At 44.7% G+C, this 24,530-nt stretch overlaps 1 protein-coding gene across 1 annotated transcript in view; it reads right to left on the reverse strand.

The window, feature by feature from the left end:
* ush2a (Usher syndrome 2A (autosomal recessive, mild)) overlaps positions 1–24,530 on the reverse strand; it is a 577,949-nt gene that overhangs the window by 443,272 nt on the left and 110,147 nt on the right.

The raw sequence follows: 24,530 nt of genomic DNA on the forward strand, positions 1-24,530 counted from the left end.
CCTCAACTACTCCTCCCTCTTCACCTCAAGCTTGATGTGTGGTGAGCATTCTGGCACAAGACGTCTGCTGTGCATCACCCAGGTGGTTGCTACACATTGGTGGTGGTTGAGGTGAGTTTCCCCCCTTTCATGTGAAGTGCTTTGGGTGTCTAGATAAAGCTCTATACAAATGTAATCCATTATTATTATCATTATGATTATTAAAAGACCCTTTATTTGATGTTGCTCGAGTGGAACTGCTTATATGTCGGCCTACTGAGTGTACTAAACAGCTCTGACATGTGAATGTGTATTAAATCAATGAGCATGTTTACATGACCACAATAAACCAATAACTGGGAATAATCAGGTAATGGTAATGATCCAATTTGACGTGTTTACATGCACTTTAGTAATGCGATAATCAAAGAAAACAGGTTTACATGATTCAGTCAATAGTTGGATTTCTTTCATTGTACATTATGTAAAACTGTTATTTTCAAAACTTCCTGTCAACATGGCGTCGCTCACCATGGCATCTCCGCCGGTCAGGGCTGTCCTTATGTTGTTGCAAAACGTGCAAAATACTGCTCTCCTTCGTGTTCTGCATATGAGCAGAAAACGACGAGAAGCATTTATACGGCAAGCATCTGCCATCGGTCTAAGCAGCATACGTCTTCCTCCACTCATACCTAAAACTCATGCTTGCTGGATTAGCGTGAGGAGTAAGGACTGATGGGAAAGAGTGGTGCTCAAGGAATTCTCAGATAAGGAATGGAGAGAGAATTTCAGAATGTCTTGGCCAGCATTTGTGAAACTGTGTGATCTGATGAAGGATGTCATGTTTGATTAACTGCATCCGCTCGCGTTTTGACAACATCCGGGTTTGTTTTTTTTTACATTTTTATACATGCGCAAACGTAAAAGAACGAAATAAACCAGATTAATGGTATACATGCACCGAATAAAATTGAATATTGCTCAAAAAGCTTGGTGTGTTTATTGGATTTTTAATAATCCGATAACGGCCTTTATCCGATAAAGTATATTGTATTATGTTGTTTACATGACCACTTGAATAATGTGGTAACTCCATAAATCCGATAATGATCGGCTTATTAGTGTGCATGTAAACATGTTCATTGAGTGTGAATCAGATTCTTGGTGAAAAGGGAGCTAAGCTCGGTAGATCAACACCGGTAAGATAAGGGTTTAGAAAAGGACGCTTCAGTGAATGCTAAAATAGACACTTTGGCAACTTCTCTGAGGTCTGAAATTGCATCGATACGGACCGAACTGCATTGCAACTTGCATCTTGTTTATTCTAAGCCTTCTCAGACCCCAGAGATGGCGGTGTCATTTGACGCAGAAAAGACTTTCAACCGGGTGAAGTGGGACGACTATTTTTTTTTATTTTGCAAAAAATTTGGTTTCGGTGATCATTTTATATCCTGAGTCAGATTATTGTACTTGTCCCCGAAGGCCTCAATACGTGCAAATGATATAACCTCTTCCTTTTTCCAGTTAGGCAGAGGAACTAGACAGCAGTGCCCTTTAAGCTCCATGCAATAGCAATAGAACCTCTGGCACATAGATCTGTGTAGTGACCACAACATCCGTGGTATTCATAAAGACCAAGAACATAAGGTATCATTTTTTGCTGATGACCTGTTGGTTTTATATCTGACCCCTTAATCTGCATCCTTAAGATCTTGACATTATTGAAGGATTTTGGAAAATTTTCCAGATATAAACTCAATTTACATAAATGTGAACTAATCCCAATTAACTCCATGGTAGATAAATGTCCGCTTAGCTCTCTTCCGTTCAAGATTTCACCTAACAAATTTACTTATCTTGGCATTGTTGTAACATGGCGATATAATGATCTTTCAAATGTAACTTTCTAACTCTGCTAGGCTGTACTAAACTTGATCTGGAATGCTAGTCTGGGCTCCTTCTATCTCCTGCAGGTCGTATTAATGCAGTTAAAATGAATCTTTTTTCCCCCCCTTTTTCTCCCCAATTGTATCCAGCCAATTATCCCACTCTTTCGAGCCATCCCAGTCACTGCTCCACCCCCTCTGCCGATCCGGGGAGGGCTGCAAACTACCACATGCTTCCTCCAAAACATGTGGAGTCACCAGCCACTTCTTTTCACCTGACAGTGAGGAGTTTCGCCAGGGGGACGTAGCATGTGGGAGGATCACGCTATTCCCCCCAGTTCCCCCTCCCCCTGAACAGGCACCCTGACCAACCATAGGAGGTGCTAGTGCAGCGACCAAGACACATACCCACATCCGGCTTCCCACCCGCAGACACGGCTAATTCTGTCATTAGGGACACCCAACCAAGCCGAGGGTAACACAGGGATTCGAACCGCTGAGCCCTGTGTTGACAGGCAATGGAATAGACCGCTACGCTACCTGGATGCCCCAAAATTAATATCTTAACCAGATATATACCTCTTTCAATCTATACCAGTTTATATTAAAAAGACATTCTTCTCTTCACCAGATAAATTTATTTCATCATTTATTTGGAATGGAAATATGTCTCAGATACGCAAAGCGGTCATTCAGAAGCCCCGTGAAGCTGGTGGAATGGCCTTACCATGTTTTCAGCAATATTACTAATGTAATGTAAGGGCACTTTCCTTTTGGCAGTCTAAGTTCACAGGCACCAAAATTCCATGCTGGTTAGCCTTTGAGATGTCATCTGTCTCTCATGTATCTTTGCACTCACTTTTCTGTTCAGCACTCCCTTGGGCTCACTGTATATCCCAATTTACTGATAACCCAGTCATATGTGAGTCTATCAAGATTTGGAAACAATTTAGACAGGCTTTCAAATTTAAAGAGCTCCCTATTGGTATCTCCACTACAAAAAAATCAGTTTTTTGTCCCCTCTATTTCTGATAGAGCCTTTGAGCTTTGGAGACTCAATGGAATATTCACTTTTGAGGACCCATTTATTGATTACACTGCATCTTTTGATCAGCTGTCTGCGAAGTTCAATTTACCTTGAAGTCACTTTTTTTTAGATATTTGCAGATTCGTGATTTTACTTGATCTAAATGTAATCATTTCCCAGTTCTGCTTCCAAAGATCCAATTGGAACACATTCTTGAAATTAATTTTATTATGCGATTAATAATTTTGTCCAAATAACACTTGATCCCATAAAAAACCGATGGGAGATTAATATGGAAAAGTCCATTCCAGAGGAAATGTCGGAGCTAGTAGGATACACTCCTCCTCTATAGGCACAAGACATAGTGTAATCCAGTTCAAAGTAGTGCACCGCCTTCATTGGTGCAAAAAGAAATTGGCCAAAACCAACCCAGATTTAGACCCAACATATGACAGGCGCAAACAAATGTTACAGACTATTCGGGGCTAGGGGTTAAGGGTTAAACACACAATACTAGTCCTAACTTGGAGTATGTAAAAAAGATGGAAACGAGGGAAGAAACAAGAAGGACTGATTTCCAAGATGAGAGAAATAGAGCAGTTGGGCTAGCAGGCTAGCAGTTAGCAAATCCCTCTGACAAGGCCTCTGCCGCGTGTGTCTCAGCTCCTGTAAGCGGCGGACTCCGTCTTGGTATTTTAGTTCAGTTTAGGTTGATGGTGGATGGATCATCAAAAATAAAAGAAAGATGGTTTTCTTTAAAGTCCTTGAGTTAGAATGGTGTGAACCTGTACCGCGTTTACAAAGTGGCGTATCCTGAGATGTTCATGCAAACTGCCGCCATTATCTAACTCCAGGGGACGTACCGGCATCTCAGTGACGTCCTCTTATAAACGCTGCTTAACCACGCCTCCAATCATTTCTCAATGAAAACCAGTCCAAGTAAGTATTAAAAAGAAGAGGGAAAAAGGCAGCCATAACCCCTATCACTTCTAACACAAGCCACTGCCCGTTTCTTACATATGTTCTGGTGCTGCACGAAACTAACTCGGTACTGGCATTCCATCTTTGAGGCCTTGGCCACTATTTTACATTTCCCACTTGAACCTTCTCCTTTGAGTGCCATCTTTGGGTCATTTCAGCTGGTGCACATTTAAATGCTATTCAGGCAAATCTGTTGGCCTACACCCCTCTATTAGCGAGGAGATTGATACTGTTCAAATGGAAGGAGAGTTGCCCTCCTACTTCCACACGTTGGATTGCAGAGGTTATGCAGTCATTGAAATTAGAAAAGACTAGATATACCATGAGAGGATCTAGATCAAAATTCAATTCGACATGGAAGCCCTTTTTAGATTTTGTGGAGGAGTTAGATGCTCGGTTGGTGGCTGGGGTTGATGGGCTTATAATCTAGTTCTCAACCCTTATTCTTCTATTCTTTTCCCTTTTGCTTATTTATTTCCTTTTTTTGTTCATTTACTTTATGTTTGTTACTTGGTTACTTTGCTGGTTTTTGTTATAATTTAATTTAATTCATGTGATTTTGGGTGACATGCCTGGCGGGATGGGAGTGTGGTGGGGGATGTTGTATGGGTCTAAGGGGAGGGTGGGTGGGCAGTGGTGTTGGGGTAGTAGTTGTGGGTGTGTTTTGTAAATTGAAAATAAACCTTGTTTAAAAAAAATATTTCCCTCCATCCCTGACTCCATCTTATACCATCTTTGCCTCCCTTATATTCTGTCTATGTAGAGGCCATTATGAAGTTCCCATTCAACATTTATAAATGCCAGACTGGGAAATATCAGAGCAACATAACTGTTACCAGACAGCTCACCATCACTGACGCACACAATTGTGGGTGTGTGCGCGCGCGCACACGCACACACGCACGCACGCACACGCGCACACACACACACACACACACACACACACACACACACACACACACACACACACACACACACACACCTGCAGGTCAGTCATTTAATTATTCATTAATATTCAGGTGATTTCCCTCTGTCTTCACTCTGTTCATCCTCTGGCTTTCAGTCCCACCCCTTGTGATGGCCGGTGTAATTTAATCTGAATAGCAAAATCAGTGAGAACACTCTCCTCACTTTCTCTCTCTCTCTCTCTCTCTCTCTCTCTCTCTCTCTCTCTCTCTCTCTCTCTCTCTCTCTCTCTCTCTCTCTCTCTCTCTCTCTCTCTCTGTCTTTCTTCAAAATAAAAGCGGTTTTGATTGAGCCACGCTGACTTTTTCTTTGTGGTTTTTGAAGTACAAATAGTCTTCCAAAGTCCTTTACACTAAAGTGTTGCAAGGAGGCATTTACTATACCACTATTACACTTAAATGGGTGAACACTCAGTGGGTCAATTGAATTTCTGGCAAATTAGCTATGGCATCACTCTCATCAATTTCTTGAAGGCAGCCGTATCCAAAATTTGACAGTCTGTGCACTACTACGGAGACTGATCCAAGGAGGTTAGGTGAGATACAATGCAGAGGACCTTTAAAAAATGTAACAGAGACTATAAATCAATACTCTCATAATGGGGAGTGTTGTGTTTGACAACAGTGAACTTGATGATTTCAATATCAATCTAAATAAAACATCCGATCCTCTTTGTAAGGCTTTTTTGGCAGTTCTTGATACCTTTGGTTTTGTTCAGTATGTGCATGATGCCACCCATCACAGTGGCAACATTCTTGATCTGATTCTAGCATGTTGTGCAGTTGTTTCTGATTTGACCATCTCTTCTCTTTCATCTGCCGTGTCAGACCACTTACTTATCATATTTCAGGTGGCACTTTATTGTCCTCATAGCTGTGGCACCGATGTGTTCAGCACCCGTCATATAGCCCCATCAACCCTGAGAGTACTTGATGATAGAATGCCAGAGGCCTTGGCTCCTTTCACTGTATTGACCAGCTCAGTCGATAGCCTTACTCTTGACCTAAATACAACTCTTTCTAATCTTCTCGAGTCAGTGGCAACTCTAACTACCAAAATTGAACACCAAAGAAAATAAACACCCTATGTGGGGAAGCTCCCGACTCAAAAGCTGTAATCTACTACTACTACTTTCGGCTGCTCCTGTTAGGGGTCGCCACTGCGGATCATCCGTTTCCATCTTTTCCTGTCCTCTGCATCTTCCTCTGTCACGCCAGCCACTTGCATGTCCTCCCTCACCACATCCATAAACCTCCTCTTTTCCTCTTGCCTGGCAGCTCCATCTTCAGCATCCTTCTCCCAATATACCCAGCAGCTCTCCTCCGCACATGCAGGGTTTTTCCTGCATAGAGAATCATGAGGCAGCCGCCTCCGTCAAATTCCGTCCCACCTCCAGCTCTCAACCGCTGTCTTCATGAAAAACACTATTTTCTAATGAGCACTGCAGTCGGTGGATTTGTCATCTTTAACTGCAATTGCGGCATTACGCCGTCGCCGATGTGGTGGCGCTGAATCGTAATCAGCACACACCTGGAAAGGCGCTGCCAAAACTCCCAGAGGAAAAAAGATCTGCAATTTTCCAGAAGTTTCCAGTTGTGAAAAGTGTAAATTAAAGCAGTCCCTTATGTTATATTCATGTTCAACTACACTGCAAGAGTGCCCATGTGAACATTAAATGAAAACCATAGCTTATGTTATATTTGATTTAATTTTAAACAACTTTCCCATTAAGCGTGTAAATTAACACATTAGCATTTATGTTGTATTTAATTTAATGTTGAACAGGGCACCTTTAATTTTTTTTAAATAAAATATGTGTTAATGCAATAATTGTCATTTTCTTCAATCATAGAATTATTAGAACTCCTAAAATATGTTGCTTGTAAAAAAAGTGTTTGCTTGAGCCAGTTGAAGGCATGGTAAACATGGATGTGTGTGCGCATGATCAGGATGGTACCACCTCCTCCTTAATTTGACATGTCCAAACCATCTCAATCTTGCCTCTCTTGCTTGTCTCCAAACCGTTCAACCTGAGCTGTCCCGCTAATATACTCATTCCTAAAGCTGCCATTGTTCGTCACTCCCAAGGAAAATCTAGGCATCTTCAACTCTGCCACCTCCAGCTCTGCCTCCTGTCTTTTTGTCAGTGCCACTAACTCCAAACCACACAACATAGCTGGTCTCACTACCATAAAACTTTCCTTTAACTCTTGCTGGTACCTTTCTGTCGCAAATAACTCCTGACACTCTTCTCCACCCACTCCAACCTGCCTGCACTCTCTTCTTCACCTCTCTTATGCACAGTTGACCTCAAGTATTTAAACTCATATGCCTTCGCCACCTCTACTCCTTGCATCCTCATCTTTCTGCTGTCCTCCCTCTCATTCACGCATATGTATTCCATCTTGCTCCTACTGACTTTCATTCCTCTTCTCTCCAGTGCATACCTCCACTTCTCCAGGCTCTCCAACCTGCTTCCTACTCTAGCTATAGATCACAATGTCATCTGTGACCATCACAGTCCACGGAGACTCCTGCCTGATCTTGTCTGTCAATCTATCACTACTGCAAACAAGAAAGGGTTCGGAGCCGATCCTTGATGTAATCCCACTTCAACCTTGAACCCATCCGTCATTCCTACCGCACACCTCACCACAGTCACACTGCCCTCATACATATCCTGCACCACTCTTACATACTTCTCTGCCACTCCCGACTTCCTCATACAATACCACACATCCTCTCCCAGCACCCTGTCATATGCTTTCTGTAAACCCACAAAGACACAATGTAACTCCTTCTGACCTTCTCTATACTTCTCCATCAACATTCTCAAAGCAAACATCACATCTGTTGCACTCTTTCGGGGCATGAAACCATACTGCTGCTCACTAATCATCACCTCTCCTCTAAACCTAGTTTCCACTACTCTTTCCCATGTCTTCATTCTGTGGCTGATCAACTGTATACCGCTGTAGTTGCTACAGCTCTGCACATCACTCTTATTCTTGAAAATTGGTACCAGTATATCTGTGAATGTTCTCATTCATCCAGGTCATAGATATCCAAAGGAATTGAATCAAGTGCAACTGGACTTGGTTATATTGGACGTGGTTATATATAACCAAGTCCAGTTGCACTTGATTCAATTCCTTTGGGTACCAGTATACTTCTTCACCACTCCTCAGGCATCCTCTTACTTTCCAAGATTGTGTGAAACTGTTAGTTTCAAATAAGACAACTGTACTTTTTTAACTGAGTTTTTTTTGCGCTCTCAACAGCAAGTGGCCACAGCCTACCGAACATATCAACAAGTGCCTTTTACTAGCAGCGCGCCTTCCTCCTAACAGCAGGGTTACCATAAAGACTGCAGTAGAAGTGACTAACAAAACAGGCTACCATACTAACTGTATTATAGGCACCAACAAAAGTTAACTTAACAAACTTAACAATCTCCCCTTTTTAAAAAAAAAACTGCAAGGATAATATTTCAGGAAAACAAAACAAATGCTCAGTTATCAACAGTCAGACTCAGTCATCTAGCTTCCATTGTCCATTATTCAGTGTCTTAAGCAATACCAGGGAAGAGGCTCCCTTTTTGGTCAGACAGTCTGCCAGCTGTTCCTTTGTAGCTGACCACAGAATACGATGAATCCTTTTGTTCTGGATAAGTTCTTTGATGCCACTTATTTCAAGTCTCAGTCGTTTCTCAGTCACTGACTTAGTGGACTTGATGGCATCCACAAGGGAGTAGTTGTCTGTTACACACATCACAGGTAGGGTGTGCTGTTGGACCTTTCCTGTGGTAAGTTCAGAGTAGAGGGAGGACAGAAATATGGCATTATCAATACCATCAGCAAAGGCAAGTGTCTCTCCTGCCAGCGTGCTCCGAACCACTCTTCTGATCCTTTTTGATTGCCAGCAGATTGGCGAGAATCTTCCTTCCTCGCCCATCAGCACGATGAGATGTCCTCCTTGTGTTCCCCCATCTGGGAGGTTTCCCATGGAAGCGTCACTGAAAACAACAAACTTCAAAGAGTCCTCATTTTCTAAGTTCTGAAACTTAGGGTGACACGTTCTGATTTCAGTTTTCTTACCACCTTATTTGCTTCATGCATGGTCTGTACAGTAGCATGTTTTAGATTGGCTGCAAGGGCACATGTATCAAACATGATATCTGGCCTACTCTGTCTAGCCACCCATAGGAGTTGTCCTATCTTTGACCTTAGTTTGTCAGTCTCACACTCTGTGAGAAGAGCATCACGCTGCAACGCTCTTGATGAGTCTATGAGAATGGGCTGAAGATTCTTTATGGAGATCTCTTGTTGCATGTGAACTTCTCCATCTACTGTGGCTAGTTCCATCCCCATATAGCGAAAATTGTCCTGTTCTTCACGTCCCACTTGGAAAACTGTTTTGAGATGGGGAATGATTGTGGTGGCAAATTTGTGAGAGCCACCCCAGATAAAATCATCCACATGACAGGCAAAGACACCAGTCACATTACAATCTTCATCAACTCAGTAGAAAACAGCAGGATCAACTTGTGACATTGTGGCCCCTGTTTTCAGCATCGTTGCTTTGACTCTGTTGTACCAGTAGAGTGATGCATCAGCGAGTCCATAGACACATTTTTTGAGCTTCCACAATGTTTCCTCACTTTTAGCCTCAGGAGGTGGGCGAACGTGGATGTCCCGAGACAGCTCCATTCCCTGAAGAAAAGCTGACTTGATGTCCATAGAGTTTAATGTCCACTTTTTCTGACATAGAGCTGACATGAGTAGTCTGAGGGACTCTGATGAGCATGTAGGTGAGTCCTTCTGTAGATCTTTAGTGTTGAATTCTTCAAAACCCCTAGCAACAAGATGCGCTTTGGGTATTAGACCATCAGGGGTTTCTTTCAGTGTACATACCCATCTAGTGGACACATGCCTTTGACCCATATCTTTTACCTCCTCAAACACCCCATTATTTTTCCAGCTACTGATTTCATCTAGTTTAGCCTTATCAAATGAAACACCATCTGTGACTAATACATAATTTTCCTGCATATCAGAGCATAGTTCTACACTATCCAGTGGATTAACCTGAAGATTGTCTACCTTAGTAAGATCAGCTGACCCCATAGTACCAGCGATGTCAGATGGTTCTAAATACTGTAGGTTGTACCAGTTTCTGTTATTTCCTGTAGCCTTTCCTGCTCGTCCCATCACTTTAGCTCTGAGACGCATCTGTTACATTATCTACAAAGCTGATTGTTTGACCTGTTTTCAGCTCTAGGGAGGCTCCTACCCTTATGCCTGTCTGTTGATTATCCTTATGATTGTTACCTTCAGTGACATCTGTATCATTGTCTGTAACACCCCCAGCCTCACCGTCATTGTTCATATCAACATCTATGTCACAATCAGTACCAGGTATGTTCCCACTGTCATTGTTAACAACATCCACATCACTATCAGTAACAGGTACATTCATATTGCCCTCAGTAACATTCTCCCCAGGGTGCTCTAGACCCCCACTAGCACTTACGTCCCTCTTATCAGCCTTCCGCAGCCTAGAATGATGAACCCTGACATAGGTCCCACCATAGCGTACAAAGATCACCACCCCATCTTGTCCTATCACGACTCCAGGACCTTTCCACTCAACACAGTCTGTCCTTTTGTAGAACACCTTGTCCCCAGTTTCATACTTCTCATCTGTTGGACGAAGTTGCTTTCGTAGAGCTCTTCTGATTCTCTCTGAGCACTCTGCCTCTGTGAAAGCTTTCCTCGCTGCATGTAATGCTGTTATGTGCTGTTCCACCCATGCACTCATAGTAGTTCCCTCCAAAGCAGGTGGCTGATCCACTAACACAGAGGGAAGGTTCGGATTCTGTCCAAACACCAGCTGATGTGGGCTGAAGCCATGTGCGTTCTGCATTGTGTTCTTTGCCATGAGTGCCCAATCCAATGCAGTTTTCCAGTCAACTCCGTTGTCAAGTTTTACCTTCAGCATTATCTCTATGAGCGTTTGGTTATGGCGTTCCAGCAAGCCATTGCTCCATGGACTATAGCCAGCAGTCGTCTTTATCTCGATGTTGAAGTTCTCTGCCATGTCTCTTATTTCCCCATTATTGAACTCGCCGCCATTGTCGCTGAAGAGACGCTCCGGTGGACCATGGACACTGATCCAGGAATGTACAAAGCATTTCACTATCACACTTGGTTTCTTTGAGGTCTCAATGCCACCCGCACTGAAGCGTGTGAAGTGATCGATAATGTGCAGGTACCACACATTCGGTTCTAGCTCATGTAAATCTACTGCAACAGTCTCATTGTATCGGGAGGCCATGGGCAGACCAACAGCAGGCTTGGGCTTAGGCTTGCTGTACTTAAGACATATCTCACATTTTCCTACCATCTCTTCTAGAATACCAGTGCTCTCACTATCAGTGTTTCCAGCATTTATCAGCAGCTTCTTCAGTTTGTCAACTGATGCATGTCCGAATTGCTTGTGAAGTTTCAGTAAAGCTTTGTGTTTTTGTTCCTTAGTCATATTCTCTGTGATGGCCAGGACCACATTCTCATATGTATCGCATGGGGACTCATTATCCATTATGTTCAGACAGTAGTGTCCTGAGGAGGTCATCTCCAGAGCTATCGGTTGCTGAAACATTATTGCTGTATCGTTCTCCAAGTTCAGCACAGCTCCTGCTCTCTTTAGCGACGTTTTACTCAGCAGTAAAGGGATGTCAGATGGGACCACTTCTGTTTCTATACAGCATTTTGTTTCTCCTATCTTGGCTGGTATCTTCATCTTTTTTGTCGAATGTGCAACTCACCCATCCCCAAACTTGAAAGGCTTGCTACTCTCTGTTAACTATTTTCTGTACTTCTTTCTCATTTTGTCCCCCTACATAGTTATTCAGCCATTTTTCACCACAGACAGTCCTTGTGCACGCCGTGTCAATGACAGCTGATCCCAGAGCCTCAACCATTAATATTTCCGTATCCGATTCCTTACAAAACAGCGTTACATTACACTCATCAGGTTCTTCTGTGCATTTATTTTCTTCTGTCACCTTTACATGTTCTTTCTTATGTGGGCAATCTTTCACCCAGTGGAATGTGCTTTGACAAATCCCACACTTTGTTCGTCTTCTGTACTTATCAAGTGGATTTGTGCCTGCGAGAGGTCCTCTAGCTTGCACACTTTGGGGTCGTGGGTGCGGTTTTCTTTGATCTGTGTAGTAGGCTGCATCCTGACTCACGTTAACGGCTCCCGCCTTCTGCTCATGTTTTTCTCCGAATATGCGTTTCAGTGCTGACTTCATATCATCAAAAGTGTGCTTACCACATGCAGTCAATGCCAGTTGCTTGTCTTTCACATCAAGACCTGCTGTATCCAGTAGTTTAAATGCCAAAACAGCGTCGGGCAGAACCATCTCGAATTTACGGATCCTGTTGTATTTCTGTTCAAAATCAACAATAAAGTCCACCATCGAGATGCAATTTTCCCTCGATATTCGATCAAACTCAGAATAGGCTTCGTAAGCCCGGTCCTTCTCTTCTCTCAAAACAACCTTGTCAAGTTCCCTAATCAAAGTGGTCATTCCATCATCCTTATTTAGATCATCTACATTTATTCCTAAAGCAGTATCCCTCGCTCTACCTGTCAACGACAGAGCCACAGCCAACGCTTGCTTTTTCTTGCCCAAGTTCGTCACCCGTCTCCATATTTCCACTTCATTTTTCCAGTTTTCATACGGCTTCTTTTCATTAAATCCCGGAGGCTGTCTGAAGTCATTCGAGGAAACCATCCTCTGCTACCAATGTTAGTTTCAAATAAGACAACTGTACTTATTTAACTGAGTTTTATTTGTGCTCTCAACAGCAAGTGGCCACAGCCTACCGAACATTTCAACAAGTGCCTTTTACTTGCAGCGCGCCTTCCTCCTAACAGCAGGGTTACAGTAAAGACTGCAGTAGAAGTGACTAACAAAACAGGCTACCGTATTAACTGTATTATAGGCACCAACAAAAGTTAACAACAAACTTAACAGAAACATCCACCCATCCATTATCCAAACCGCTTATCCTGCTCTCAGGGTCACAGGGATACTGGAGCCTACCCCAGCAGTCATTGGGCGGCAGGCTGGGCGATACCCTGGACAGGCCTCCAGGCCATCTCTCTCACACTCTCTCTCTCTCTCTCTCTCTCTCTCTCTCTCTCTCTCTCTCTCTCTCTCTCTCTCTCTCTCTCTCTCTCTCTCTCTCTCTCTCTCTCTCTCTCTCTCTCTCTCTCTCTCTCTCACTCACTCACTCACTCACTCACTCACTCACTCACTCACTCACACACACTCACACTCACACACACACACACACACACACACACACACACACACACACACACACACACACATTCAAACCTAGGGGCAATTTAGTATGGCCGATTCACCTAACCTACATGTCTTTGGACTGTGGGAGGAAAGCGGAGCATCCGGAGGAAACCCACACAGACACATGGAGAACATACAAACTCCACACAGAGGACGACACGGGATGACCCCCAAGGTTGGACTACCCCGGAGCTCGAACCCAGAACCTTCTTGCTGTAAGGCGAACGCGCTAACCATTGTGTCATCATGCCACCTTGTGTGAAACAATCTACTTAAAACGCCGCTGCCATTTCTCCTAAACATCTCCATGCCTCCACAAGTATGCCATCTGGACCAACCGTTTTTCCACTCTTCGTCCTCTTCATAGCTGTCCTCACTTCCTCTGCTAATCCACCACACTTCCTGATTCACCATCCCCACATCATCCAACCTTCTCTCTCTCTCTCTCTCTTTTTCTTTATCTATTAGCCCCTCAAAATACTCCCTCCACCTTCTCAACTCACTCTCCTTGTTTGTCAGCATATTCCATCTCTATCCTTCATCAGCCTCACCTGATGCACATCCTTCCCTGCTCAGTCTCTTTGTCCAGCCAATTGGTACAAGTTCTGTTCTCTTTCCTTAGTGTCCAACCTCTCATACAACTCACCATACACCTTTTCCTTTGCCTTCACTCCCTCTCTTTGCTTTACACTGAATATCCTTGTACTCTCGTCTACTTTCTTCATCTCTCTGACTATCCCACTTCTTCTTTGCCAACCTTTTCCTCTGTATAATTTCCTGTACTTCCTCATTCCACCACCAAGTCTCCTTGTCTTCCCTCCTCTGTCCAGATGACACACCAAGTACGTTCCCAGCTGTCTCCCTCACTATTTCGGCATTAGTTGACCAGACATCCAGCAACTCTTCACTACCAACCAGTGCCTGTCTTAAAGACTCCCTGAACTCCACATAACTGTCTTCCTTCTTTTGATTCTTGGCTCTGATTTCACTCTCTTCCTCTTCTTGATCTTCAAAGTCATCCTTAAGACCATCAACTGATGCTGCCTAGCTACGTTTTCCCATCACCACCTTGCATTCTCCAATCACTTTCAGATTGCACTTCCTGCATAAGCTAAAGTCCACCTGTTTGCATCTTCCTTCACTCTTATACGTCACCCTGTGTTCCTCCCTCTTCTTGAAATATGTACTCACCACAGCCATTTCCATCCATTTTGCAAAATTCACGACCATCTGTCCTTCCACATTCCTCTCCTTGACACCACACCTGGTGCAGCATCAGCAGTAATGCGGATGTTGTACCGGACTATTGTGGTGAAGAGGGAGCTAAGTCGGAAGGCAACGCTCTCAATTTACCAGTCAATCTTTGTTCTAACCCTCACCTATGGTCATGAGCTTTAGGTAGTGACTGAAAGGGTGAGATTGTAGATACAAGTGGCTGAAATGAGTTTCCTTCGTAGGGTGTCTGGGTTCAGCCTTAGAGATATGGTGAGGAGCTCAGACATATGGAGGGAGCTCGGAGTAGAGCTGCTGCTCCCTCATGTCGAAAAGGGCCAGTTGAGGTGGTTCAAGCATCTGATTAGGATGCCTCCTGGGCACCTTCCTTTGGAGGTTTCCAGGCATGTCCAACTTGGAGGAGACCCCGGGGTAGACACAGAACTCGCTGGAGGGACTACATGTCCAATCTGGCCTGGGAACATCTTGGGGTACCCCAGGAGGAGCTGGAGGGCGTTACTGGGGAGAGGGATGTCTGGAGTGCCCTCCTTAGCTTGCTACCACTGCAACCCGATCCCGGAGAAGTGGCTGATGATGAGATGAGATGAGATGAGATGACACCATACCTACCCATCAGCTCCTATCACCTCTGTTGCCTTCTCCAACATAACTATTGAAGTCCGCTCCAATCACCACTCTCCTCCTTGGGTGCACTTTCTAACACTTCATCCAACTCACTCCAGAATTATTTTTCTTCCATCTCACACCCAACTTGCGGGACATATGCAGTGATAACATTCATCATCACACCTTCGATTTCAAGCTTCATACTCATCACTCTGTCTGACACTCTTTTTACCTCTAACACACTCTTGACATACTCTTCCTTCAGAATTACCCCTACCCCTTTTCTCCTCCCATCCACACCATGGTAGAAGAGTTTGAATCCACCTCCAATGCCCCTGGCCTTACTCCCTTCCACCTGATCTCTTGCACACACAGTATATGTACCTTCCTTCTCTCCATCATATCAGCCAGCTCTCTCCCTTTGCCAGTAATAGTGCCAAAATTCAATGGTCTGACTCTCACCTCCACATTCCTATCCTTCCTCTTCTCCCGTTCCTCTGGACATGCCTTCCCCCCCTCCTTCTCCTTCACCCAACAGTAGCATAGTTTCCACCGACATCCTGCTGAGCAACAGTACCAGTGGCAGTCGTTAGTAACCTGGACCTCGACTGGAAATCTGATTTATGATCCGCACATTTGATTTGGCGAAGGTTTTACGCCAGATGCCCTTCCTAACGCAACACTCCCCATTTATCCGAGCTTGGGACTGGCACTAAGAATGCACTGGCTTTTGCATCCCCAGTCTCAGGGTTCCTTATCATATTCTTCATATATCTTATAATTCCATTGTAAATTTGTTGTCCTCTTTCAATGCTGTATTCTGTAAATTGTGTTTTATTCTGTACACACAACATCCATTGCATTTCTGTCCATCTTGGAAGAGAAATCCATCCCTCCTCTGTTGCTCTCCCTGAGGTTTCTTCCTATTTTTTTTCTCCCTGATAAAGTTTTTTTTTTTTTGGGTGGGGGGGTTGTTCCTTATCCAATGCAAGGGTCTAAGGTCAGGACACTGTATTGCTGTAAAGCCTAATGAGGCAAATTTGTAATTTGAGAGCCCACAATTTGAATCAATTAATCTGGACACATTTAGTGGGATAAACTTTTCATCACTCATCTAAGTGACCTTTTCAGTCTCAGCTGACTCCAGGTATCCCAACCCTTATAATCAGCACAGTTGCATAACGACTGAAACCAATGATCGGTTTCATATGCAAATCAAATTGCTGTGACCGTTAATTAGAGTTACAATGGCCATGTGTGCTATTCACAGAGGATTGGGAAATAGCTGCAATCACAACATTGTAAGATTGTGACAGATATACTCTTAGCCCCCCCACTCCCCGGTTCAGGGATGGCCGTTCCCTCTTCACATAGATGGTCTCTTTGACTCCGTGTTCAAACACAAATTTCTCCCCATCAAGGATGTGCACATCCTCGTCCTTGAAAGAGTGGCCACTGGCCTGTAGATGAGTGTAGACTGCGGAGTCCTGGCCTGACAAGGTACCTCCTCTGTGTTGTGCCATCCTCTTCGCCAGTGTCTGTTTGGTTTCCCTGATGTACAAGTCATGGCAATCATCCTGGCACGTAACAGCATACACTATATTGCTCCGTTTTTGCCAGGGGATCCAATCCTTGGGGTGAACCAATTTCTGTTTTGGGATTTGAATGCAACAGAGACAGTGTTTGGAAAATATGCATCTCAACTGTTCCGACACTCCTGCCACATAGGAAATCACTACTGGTTTATGCTTAGACAGCTGTTGTCCTTCTCTCCTCAATTGGCTGGTGCACTGTTTGGTTGTCTTTGTAGCTTTGACAAATGCCCCGTTAGGATAACCACACTTAACGAGGGCCTGTTTAATTTGGGATCTCTCCCTTACCCTGTCCGCTGTGTCTGTGGGGATGCTGTCAGCTCAGTGGTACAGTGTCCTGATGACTCCTAGTTTATGCTCCAGTGGATGTACTGATCAGTATGTGTTGGTTTATGGTAAACATCAACAATCAAATGTCCCCCATCACCAATTGCAATGTCACAGTCATGGAAGGCTAACCTGTCATTTTTCACATCCTCCCTGGTGAATATGATGTGGTTGTCCACTGAGTTAAGATGGTTGGTGAAATGTAGTATGTCCTGAGATTTAATTGCAACCCAGGTGTCATCCACAAATCTGAACCAATGGCTAGGTGGTGTCGCTGGATAGGACATCAGAGCCCTCTTTTCCACTTCCTTCAGGTACAAGTTGGCCACTATAGGTGAAACTGGGAAACCCATAGCACACCCATGCTTCTGCCTACAATACTGCCCCCTGTATATGAAGTACGTGAGCACAGCTTCAGGAGCAGATGCACTTGGTCAGTGTTAAGGGTGGTTCTATTGCTGAGGGTGGGGTCGTCCTATAATTTCATATCGAGTACCTCCACTCCCTCATCAACAGGAACGCACATGAAAAGAGACACAACATCATAAGAGACCATTGTTTCATCCGCCTCCATAATGATGTCCCTCGACTTATCCACAAAATCCATAGTGTTCTGAATGTGATGTTCATTAATGTCTACCAACTGGTTAATATATAGAATAGAATAACAAAATTCTTAACAATATCTTTAATTAAACCAAAAGACACATATTGCACCTCTATTCCGTCCATCTCAGCCAACAATGGAGAAATGTCTGGCTGACTCCTTCCTGAGTCAGGCCCCCCCGCCCAGAAGCTCCGAGTATTCACTTTTGATTACTACTTAAGCTTAAGAGCCCAAAAAATGGTATTCGGGGCAGCCCTAGTAATGTCATAACTTTCTTATGATAATCCATCATGATAGTCTGTCTGCCTTAATGAAACAGTGCATCTGCCTTTGTCCACCGGACGGATGATGATGTTATTGTCCTTACTGAGTCGTGAGTGCATTCCTCCTGTCTCTGCTAATGTTGGACAGTGACGGCTTCGCATTGCTGAGGCAGGCTGAAACATCTGTCTACAATTGCTCTACCTCCGGGTTTGTGATGTTATTGGATGGTCGATTCCACGGCTGTGATTAGTTCCACGAGCAGGACTTGCTTCGGTGTGACAGTAAAATGGGGATGTACAGTCATCCGGAAAGTATTCACACCCCTTCACTTTCCCCACATTTTGTTATATTACAGCCTTATTCCAAAATGGATTAAATTCGTTTTTGTTCTCATCAATCTACACACAATACCCCATAATGACAAAGTGAAAAAGGTTTTGTAGAAATTTTCGCAAATTTATTAAAAATAAAAAACGGAAATATTGCATCACAACCTTTGCTATGACACTCAAAATTGAGCTCAGGTTCATCCTGTTTCCATTGATCATCCTTGAGATGTTTCTACATCTTGATAGGAGTCCACCTGTAGTAAATGAATTGATCGGACATGATTTGGAAAGGCACACACCTGTCTATACAAGGTCCCACTGTTGACAGTGCATGTCAGAGCAGAAACCAAGCCATGAAGTCAAAGGAATTGTATCGAGGCACAGATCTGGGGAAGGGTACAAAAATAATTCTACAGCTTTGAAGGTCCCGAAGAGCACAGTGGTCTCCATCATTCATAAATGGAAGAAGTTTGGATCCACCAGGACTCTTCCTAGAGCTGGCCGCCCAGCTAAACTGAGCAATCGGGGGAGAAGGGCCTTGGTCAGGGAGGTGACCAAGAACCCGATGGTCACTTTGACAGAGCTCCAGAGTTCCTCTGTGGAGATGGGAGAACCTTCCAGAAGGACAACCATCTCTGCAGCACTCCACCAATCAGGTCTTTATGGTAGAGTGGCCAGATGGAAGCCTCTGCTCAGTAAAAGGCACATGACAGCCTGCTTGGAGTTTGCCAGAAAGCACCTAAAGGACTCGCAGACCATGAGAAACAAGATTCTCTGGTCTGATGAAACCAAGATTGAACTCTTTGGCCTGAATGCCAAATGTCACGTCTGGAGGAACCCAGGCACCTCTCATCACCTTGCTAATACAACCCCTACAGTGAAGCATGGTGGTGGCAGCATCATGCTGTGGGGATGTTTTTCAACGGCAGGAACTGGGAGACTAGTCAGGATCAAGGGAAAGATGAATGGCGCAAAGTACAGAGAGATCCTTGATGAAAACCTGCTCCAGAGCGCTCAGGACCTCAGACTGGGGCGAAGGTTTACCTTTCAACACGACAACGACCCTAAGCACATAGCCAAGACAACGAAGGAGTGGCTTCGGGACAAGTCTGTGAATGTCATTGAGTGGCCCAGCTAGAGCCCAGACTTGAACCCCATTGAACATCTCTGGAAAGACCTGAAAATAGCTGTGCAGCGACGCTCCCCATCTAACCTTACAGAGCTTGAGAGGATCTGCAGAGAAGAATGGGAGAAATACCCCAAATATAGGTGTGCCAAGCTTGTAGCTTCATACCCAAGAAGACTTGAGGCTGTAATCACTGCCAAGGGTGCCTCAACCAAGTACTGAGTAAAGGGTGTGAATACTTATGTACATGCAATATTTCATTTTTTTATTTTTAATAAATTTGCAAAAATTTCTACAAAACCTTTTTCACCTTGTGATTATGGGGTATTGTATGCAGATTGATGAGAAAAAAGGGAATTTAATCCATTTTGGAATAAGGCTGTATTATAACAAAATGTGGGGAAAGTGAAGGGGTGTGAATACTTTCCGAATGCACTGTATTTCTCCGCCTGGGTGAGTTGTCTGTTGGACAGATTCTTCACCCACTTGTCCACATCACAGGCACATATCTGGCGTCTGTCTCTCTGTCTGCCGTTGAGGGCGCCATCCATTGTCTGCCGATGTCTCTGGCATGCAGCCAGTAGGTTGAACTTATTTTGCTGCCTGGTTTTCAACTTTCTGTGTTGTTTTAGATGAGCCTTCTCCATGAACTCAATCACATGTTGGAAAGTGTTCTCATCTAGACGTGATGTCTCTGTTGGATCTGATCCTCTGGATTTCAAAGTGCCGATGGCAAAATTAGTTTGTCTCACCGGTTCATTCAACAGCTGGCTCTGTGCCTTCTGGAGGATCTTGCTAGCTTGGTGACCCTTGACAGAAGATTTTATTTGCAGGCTCTTAGATGTAAATCCGCTCTGCCTGCACCTGAGGCCGAATCTCAGGTGGTTGCTGTAGTTTGCCGTCTTCGTTCGCTTGTACTCACATACAAGTTTAAGGCAATCCTACTAAAAAGTGCTACTTCTAACCTAAAAATACTTAATGGGCTTGCCCCTTCATATTTGTCAGATTTTATCAGCCTTATGTACCCTCCATTCTCAAGATGCAGGCCTCCTCTCTGTCCCTAGAGTCAACAAGAAGCCTGCTGGATGCAGAGCCTTGTCTTACCGCGCCCACTTTCTTTGGAATAGTCTCCCGGCCACCATCAGAGAATAAGACTCTTAGAGACTCTTTCAAAACTAAACTGAAAACCCATCTCTTCTCTTTAGCTTTCAACTAGTTGGCTTTTTTTCTTTGGAAGTTTGACTTCCATTGTTCCATGGCCAGGACGGAATCCGCATTGTTCCTCCTGGATCTGAGGTTCGACATTCGGTCGGAGCTTCCTTTCGAGCACCCTAGAGTAGACTTTCCCAGGGAGGGTGAGCAATGTGATGCCCCAATAGTTGGAGCACATCCTCCAGTCCCCCTTTCGGAATATGGGAACCACTACCCCAGTCTGCCACTCCACAGGTATTGTCGCCAACCTCCACATGACACTGAAGAGACGTGTCAACCAAGACAGCCCAACAATGTCCTGAGGCTTCAGCATCTCAGGGCGAATCTCATCCACACCCAGCGCCTTTCCACCAAGGAGCTTTTTAACCACATCAGAGACCTCTACCAGGGATATGGGTGGGGCTTCTCCTGAGTCTTCATACTCTACCTCCTCCACTGAGGACATGTTAGTCAAGTTCGGGAGCTCCTCAAAGTGTTCTTTCCACCGCTCGACAACATCCCCAGTCCGGGTCATTAATTCCCCTCCCTGGCTGAACATGGCCTGAGTCAAGCCCTGTTTCCCCTCCCTGAATCGCCAGATGGTTTGCCAGAACTTCCTTGAGGCCAACCGAAAGTCCTCCTCCATAGCCTCGCCGAACTCCTCCCAAACCCGAGTTTTTGCTTTTGCGACCGCTGAAGCAGCAGCCCTTCTGGCCTCCCGGTACCTGTCTGCTGTTCAGGAGACCCCTGGGCCAACCAAATCTGAAAGGCCTCCTTCAACCTGATGACTTCCCTCACCACCGGTGTCCACCATCGGGTTCTTGGTTTGCCACCTCAACAGGCACCGATGACCTTTTGACCTCAGCTCCTGCCTGCCACATCTACAATAGAGGCTTTGAACATGGCCCACTCACACTCCATGTCCCCAGCCTCCCTTGGGATACATGGGAACTTCTTCCAGAGGTGGGAGTTGAAGACCTCACGGACAGGGGCCTCCGCCAGATGTTCCCAGTTCACCCTCACTACACGTTTGGGTTGGCCAGGTCTGTCCAGCAGCCTTCCCTGCCATCTGATCCAACTCACCACCAGGTGGTGATCAGTTGACAGCTCTGCTCCTCTCTTCACCTGAGTGTCCAAAACATATGGCCGCAGATCTGATGATACGACCACAAAGTCTATCATCGATCTTCAGCCTAAGGTGTTCTGGTACCAAGTACACTGATGAATTACCTTATGTTCGAACATGGTGTTTGTTATTGCCAATCCATGACTCGCACAGAAGTCCAATAACAAGGCACCACTCGGGTTCAGATCGGGGAGGCCGTTCCTCCCAATCACGCCCCTCCAAGTTTCTCCATCATTGCCCACGTGAGCATTTAAGTCCCCCAGCGGAACTACAGCAGAACTCTTTACCCTTGCGGAAGTGCTGAGTGGGGCATGGGAGTTTGACCAGCCAGTCTACGTGTGTTTTGTGGACTTGGAGAAGGCTTACAACCGTGTACCCGGGGCACTCTGTGGGGGATCTGCAGGAGTATGGGGTACTGGGGAAGTTGCTACAAGCCATCCGGTCCTTGTATAACCAAAGTGAGAGCTATGGCCGCATTCTTGGCACAAAGTAAAACATGTTTTCGGTGGGTGTCGGACTCCACCAAGGTTGTCCCTTGTCTCCGATTCTGTTTGTGATATTCATGGACAGGATCTCAAGGCACAGCCAAGGTGAGGAGTGTGTCCATTTTGGGAACCTCAGAATTGCATCTCTGCTCTTCGCAGATGATGTGGTTTTGTTGGCTTCATCAGAACGCAACCTCCAGCGTGCACTGGGGCGGTTTGCAGCTGACTGTGAAATGGCTGGGATGAGAGTCAACACCTCCAAGTCTGAGGCCATGGTTCTCTAATGGAAAATGGTGGCTTGCTCCCTTCGGGTTGGGGATGAGTTGTTGCCTCAAGTGAAGGCGTTTAAGTATCTCAGGGTCTTGTTCACGAGTGAGGGTAGGATGGAGCGGGAGATTGACAGGCGGATTGGTGCAGCATCAGCAGTAATGTGGACGTTGTACCGGACCATTGTGGCGAAGAAGGAGCTGAGCCAGAAGGCAAAGCTCTAAATTTACCAGTCAATCTTAGTTCCAATCCTCACCTATGATCATGAGCTTTGGGTAGTGACCGAAAGGGTGAGATTGCGGCTATAATTGGCTGAAATGAGTTTCCTCCGTAGGGTGTCTGGGCTCAGCCTTAGAGATACGGTGAGGAGCTCAGACATCCTGAGGGAGATTGGAGTAGAACCACTGCTCATTCGCATCGAAAGGAGCCAGTTGAGATGGTTCGGGCATCTGATTAGGATGCCTCCTGGGTGCCTTCCTTTAGAGGTTTACCGGGCATGGCCAACTGGAAGGAGATCCCGGGGTAGACCCAGAACTCGCTGGAGGGACTACATGTCTAATCTGGCCTGGGAACACCTTGGGATCTCCCAGGAGGTGCTGGAGGTGTTGCTGGGGAGAGGGACGTCTGGAGTGCCCTACTTAGCTTGCTGCCACTGCAACCCGACCCCGGAAAAGCGGCAGAAGATGAGATGAGATGATGAGTTTGACTCCCTCCTGAGCTTTGTCACAACTATCCTCTTTTGGGAGGTTCTCAGTCTCAATGTATTTACAACTGTAGGTCTTAGCAGTAATCTCTTAGTTTTGTCCTGCTGACAAGAATGTTCCTAAACGTCCTGAATGCATCACACCATTATAACATTTTGCTTGTATCTCTGAGCACTTGTGCCCATGTTGATCACCTGTCTCTCCCCCCCCCCCCCCTCTCTCTCTTTCTCACTTTCCAGGACAATTTTTCTTCCTTTATGGACTGTCTGATGACCACAGATCATCTCTCTCTCTCATTCAACGGCCTGATGACTTTGGAGCCTGTTTGTGATGTGTCCACTTTTGCTTTGGTCACAGTCCCACCCTCCTGTTGATTTATGCTATCAATTGCACTGTTCTTGTTTAAAATTGCTTTTAACTATTTGTTTTAGCTACGACAACTTCAGCATAACTCTCATCATTTCTCTCATCTTTCTCTCTCTGTGTGACTACTGTGTCGAAGTCTACCTCTTGTATGTGTATGTGAAGTCTATTCTCTCTGCAGGGCCCCACTGAGCAAAGCTGGTTTTGTGGCACGGGGTCATGTCGGCTCGAGTGCATCTGTGGGGTTCCTGTTGTGGTCTTGGATGGTCACAGATTCAATAAATTTGCCTTGCACTCTCTTTACAAATTTACATTGTTTTAGAAAAGTGCTATATAAATAAAAGTAGTTATCATTATTATTATTATTACCCAGCACATTTAAATTTGCTAAATTTTATGCATTAACTGTATGTATTCTACATTATCTTGGTCTGCGATATCTATGATGTTACATTATAAATTTGTTACTTTTGTGTATTTTGTGCATTTGAAACCTACTGTATGTCTTTCTGTCCTGGAAGAGGGATCACTCTTCTGTTGCTCTTCCTGAGGTTTCTCCCGTTTTTATCCTAATAAGATTTTTCTTGCGGAGTTTTCCCTCATTTGGGTTTGTGGTCCAGGAATAGAGGGTTTCGTATGTTGTATACTGTTGTGTATTGTACTAATTGAAAAGCCCTTTGGGACTACCTTAATAAAATGAATTGGTACAATTACAGATGTTGCAATTTGCTGTTTAAGGGAAAAGGGGCATCTAGTAGGACGGTGAAAAACAGTGAAATGCTTTTATCCAAATTTAGGTTTTTAGGGGACAAATAATGTATCCAATACATTTTTTATCAATTCATTGTTCCTATTAATATCACTGCCCCTTTTCTTTTCTTGATTGTAATTAGTGTCATCTCTTTTATCGCTCATATGTCTGAAATGGAGAGCATGCACACACGCACGCACGCACGCACGCACGCACGCACGCACGCACGCACACACACACACACACACACACACACAGTTTTAGGTATGTCTTTTGCGCGTCTTAACATGTCTGGCTACATGCTTGAGAAAGGAAAAAAGAGGTACAGTAGAAAGAC

The sequence above is a fragment of the Lampris incognitus genome, chromosome 4 (assembly GCF_029633865.1).
Source record: "Lampris incognitus isolate fLamInc1 chromosome 4, fLamInc1.hap2, whole genome shotgun sequence".
NCBI classification, from domain to species: Eukaryota; Metazoa; Chordata; class Actinopteri; order Lampriformes; family Lampridae; genus Lampris; species Lampris incognitus.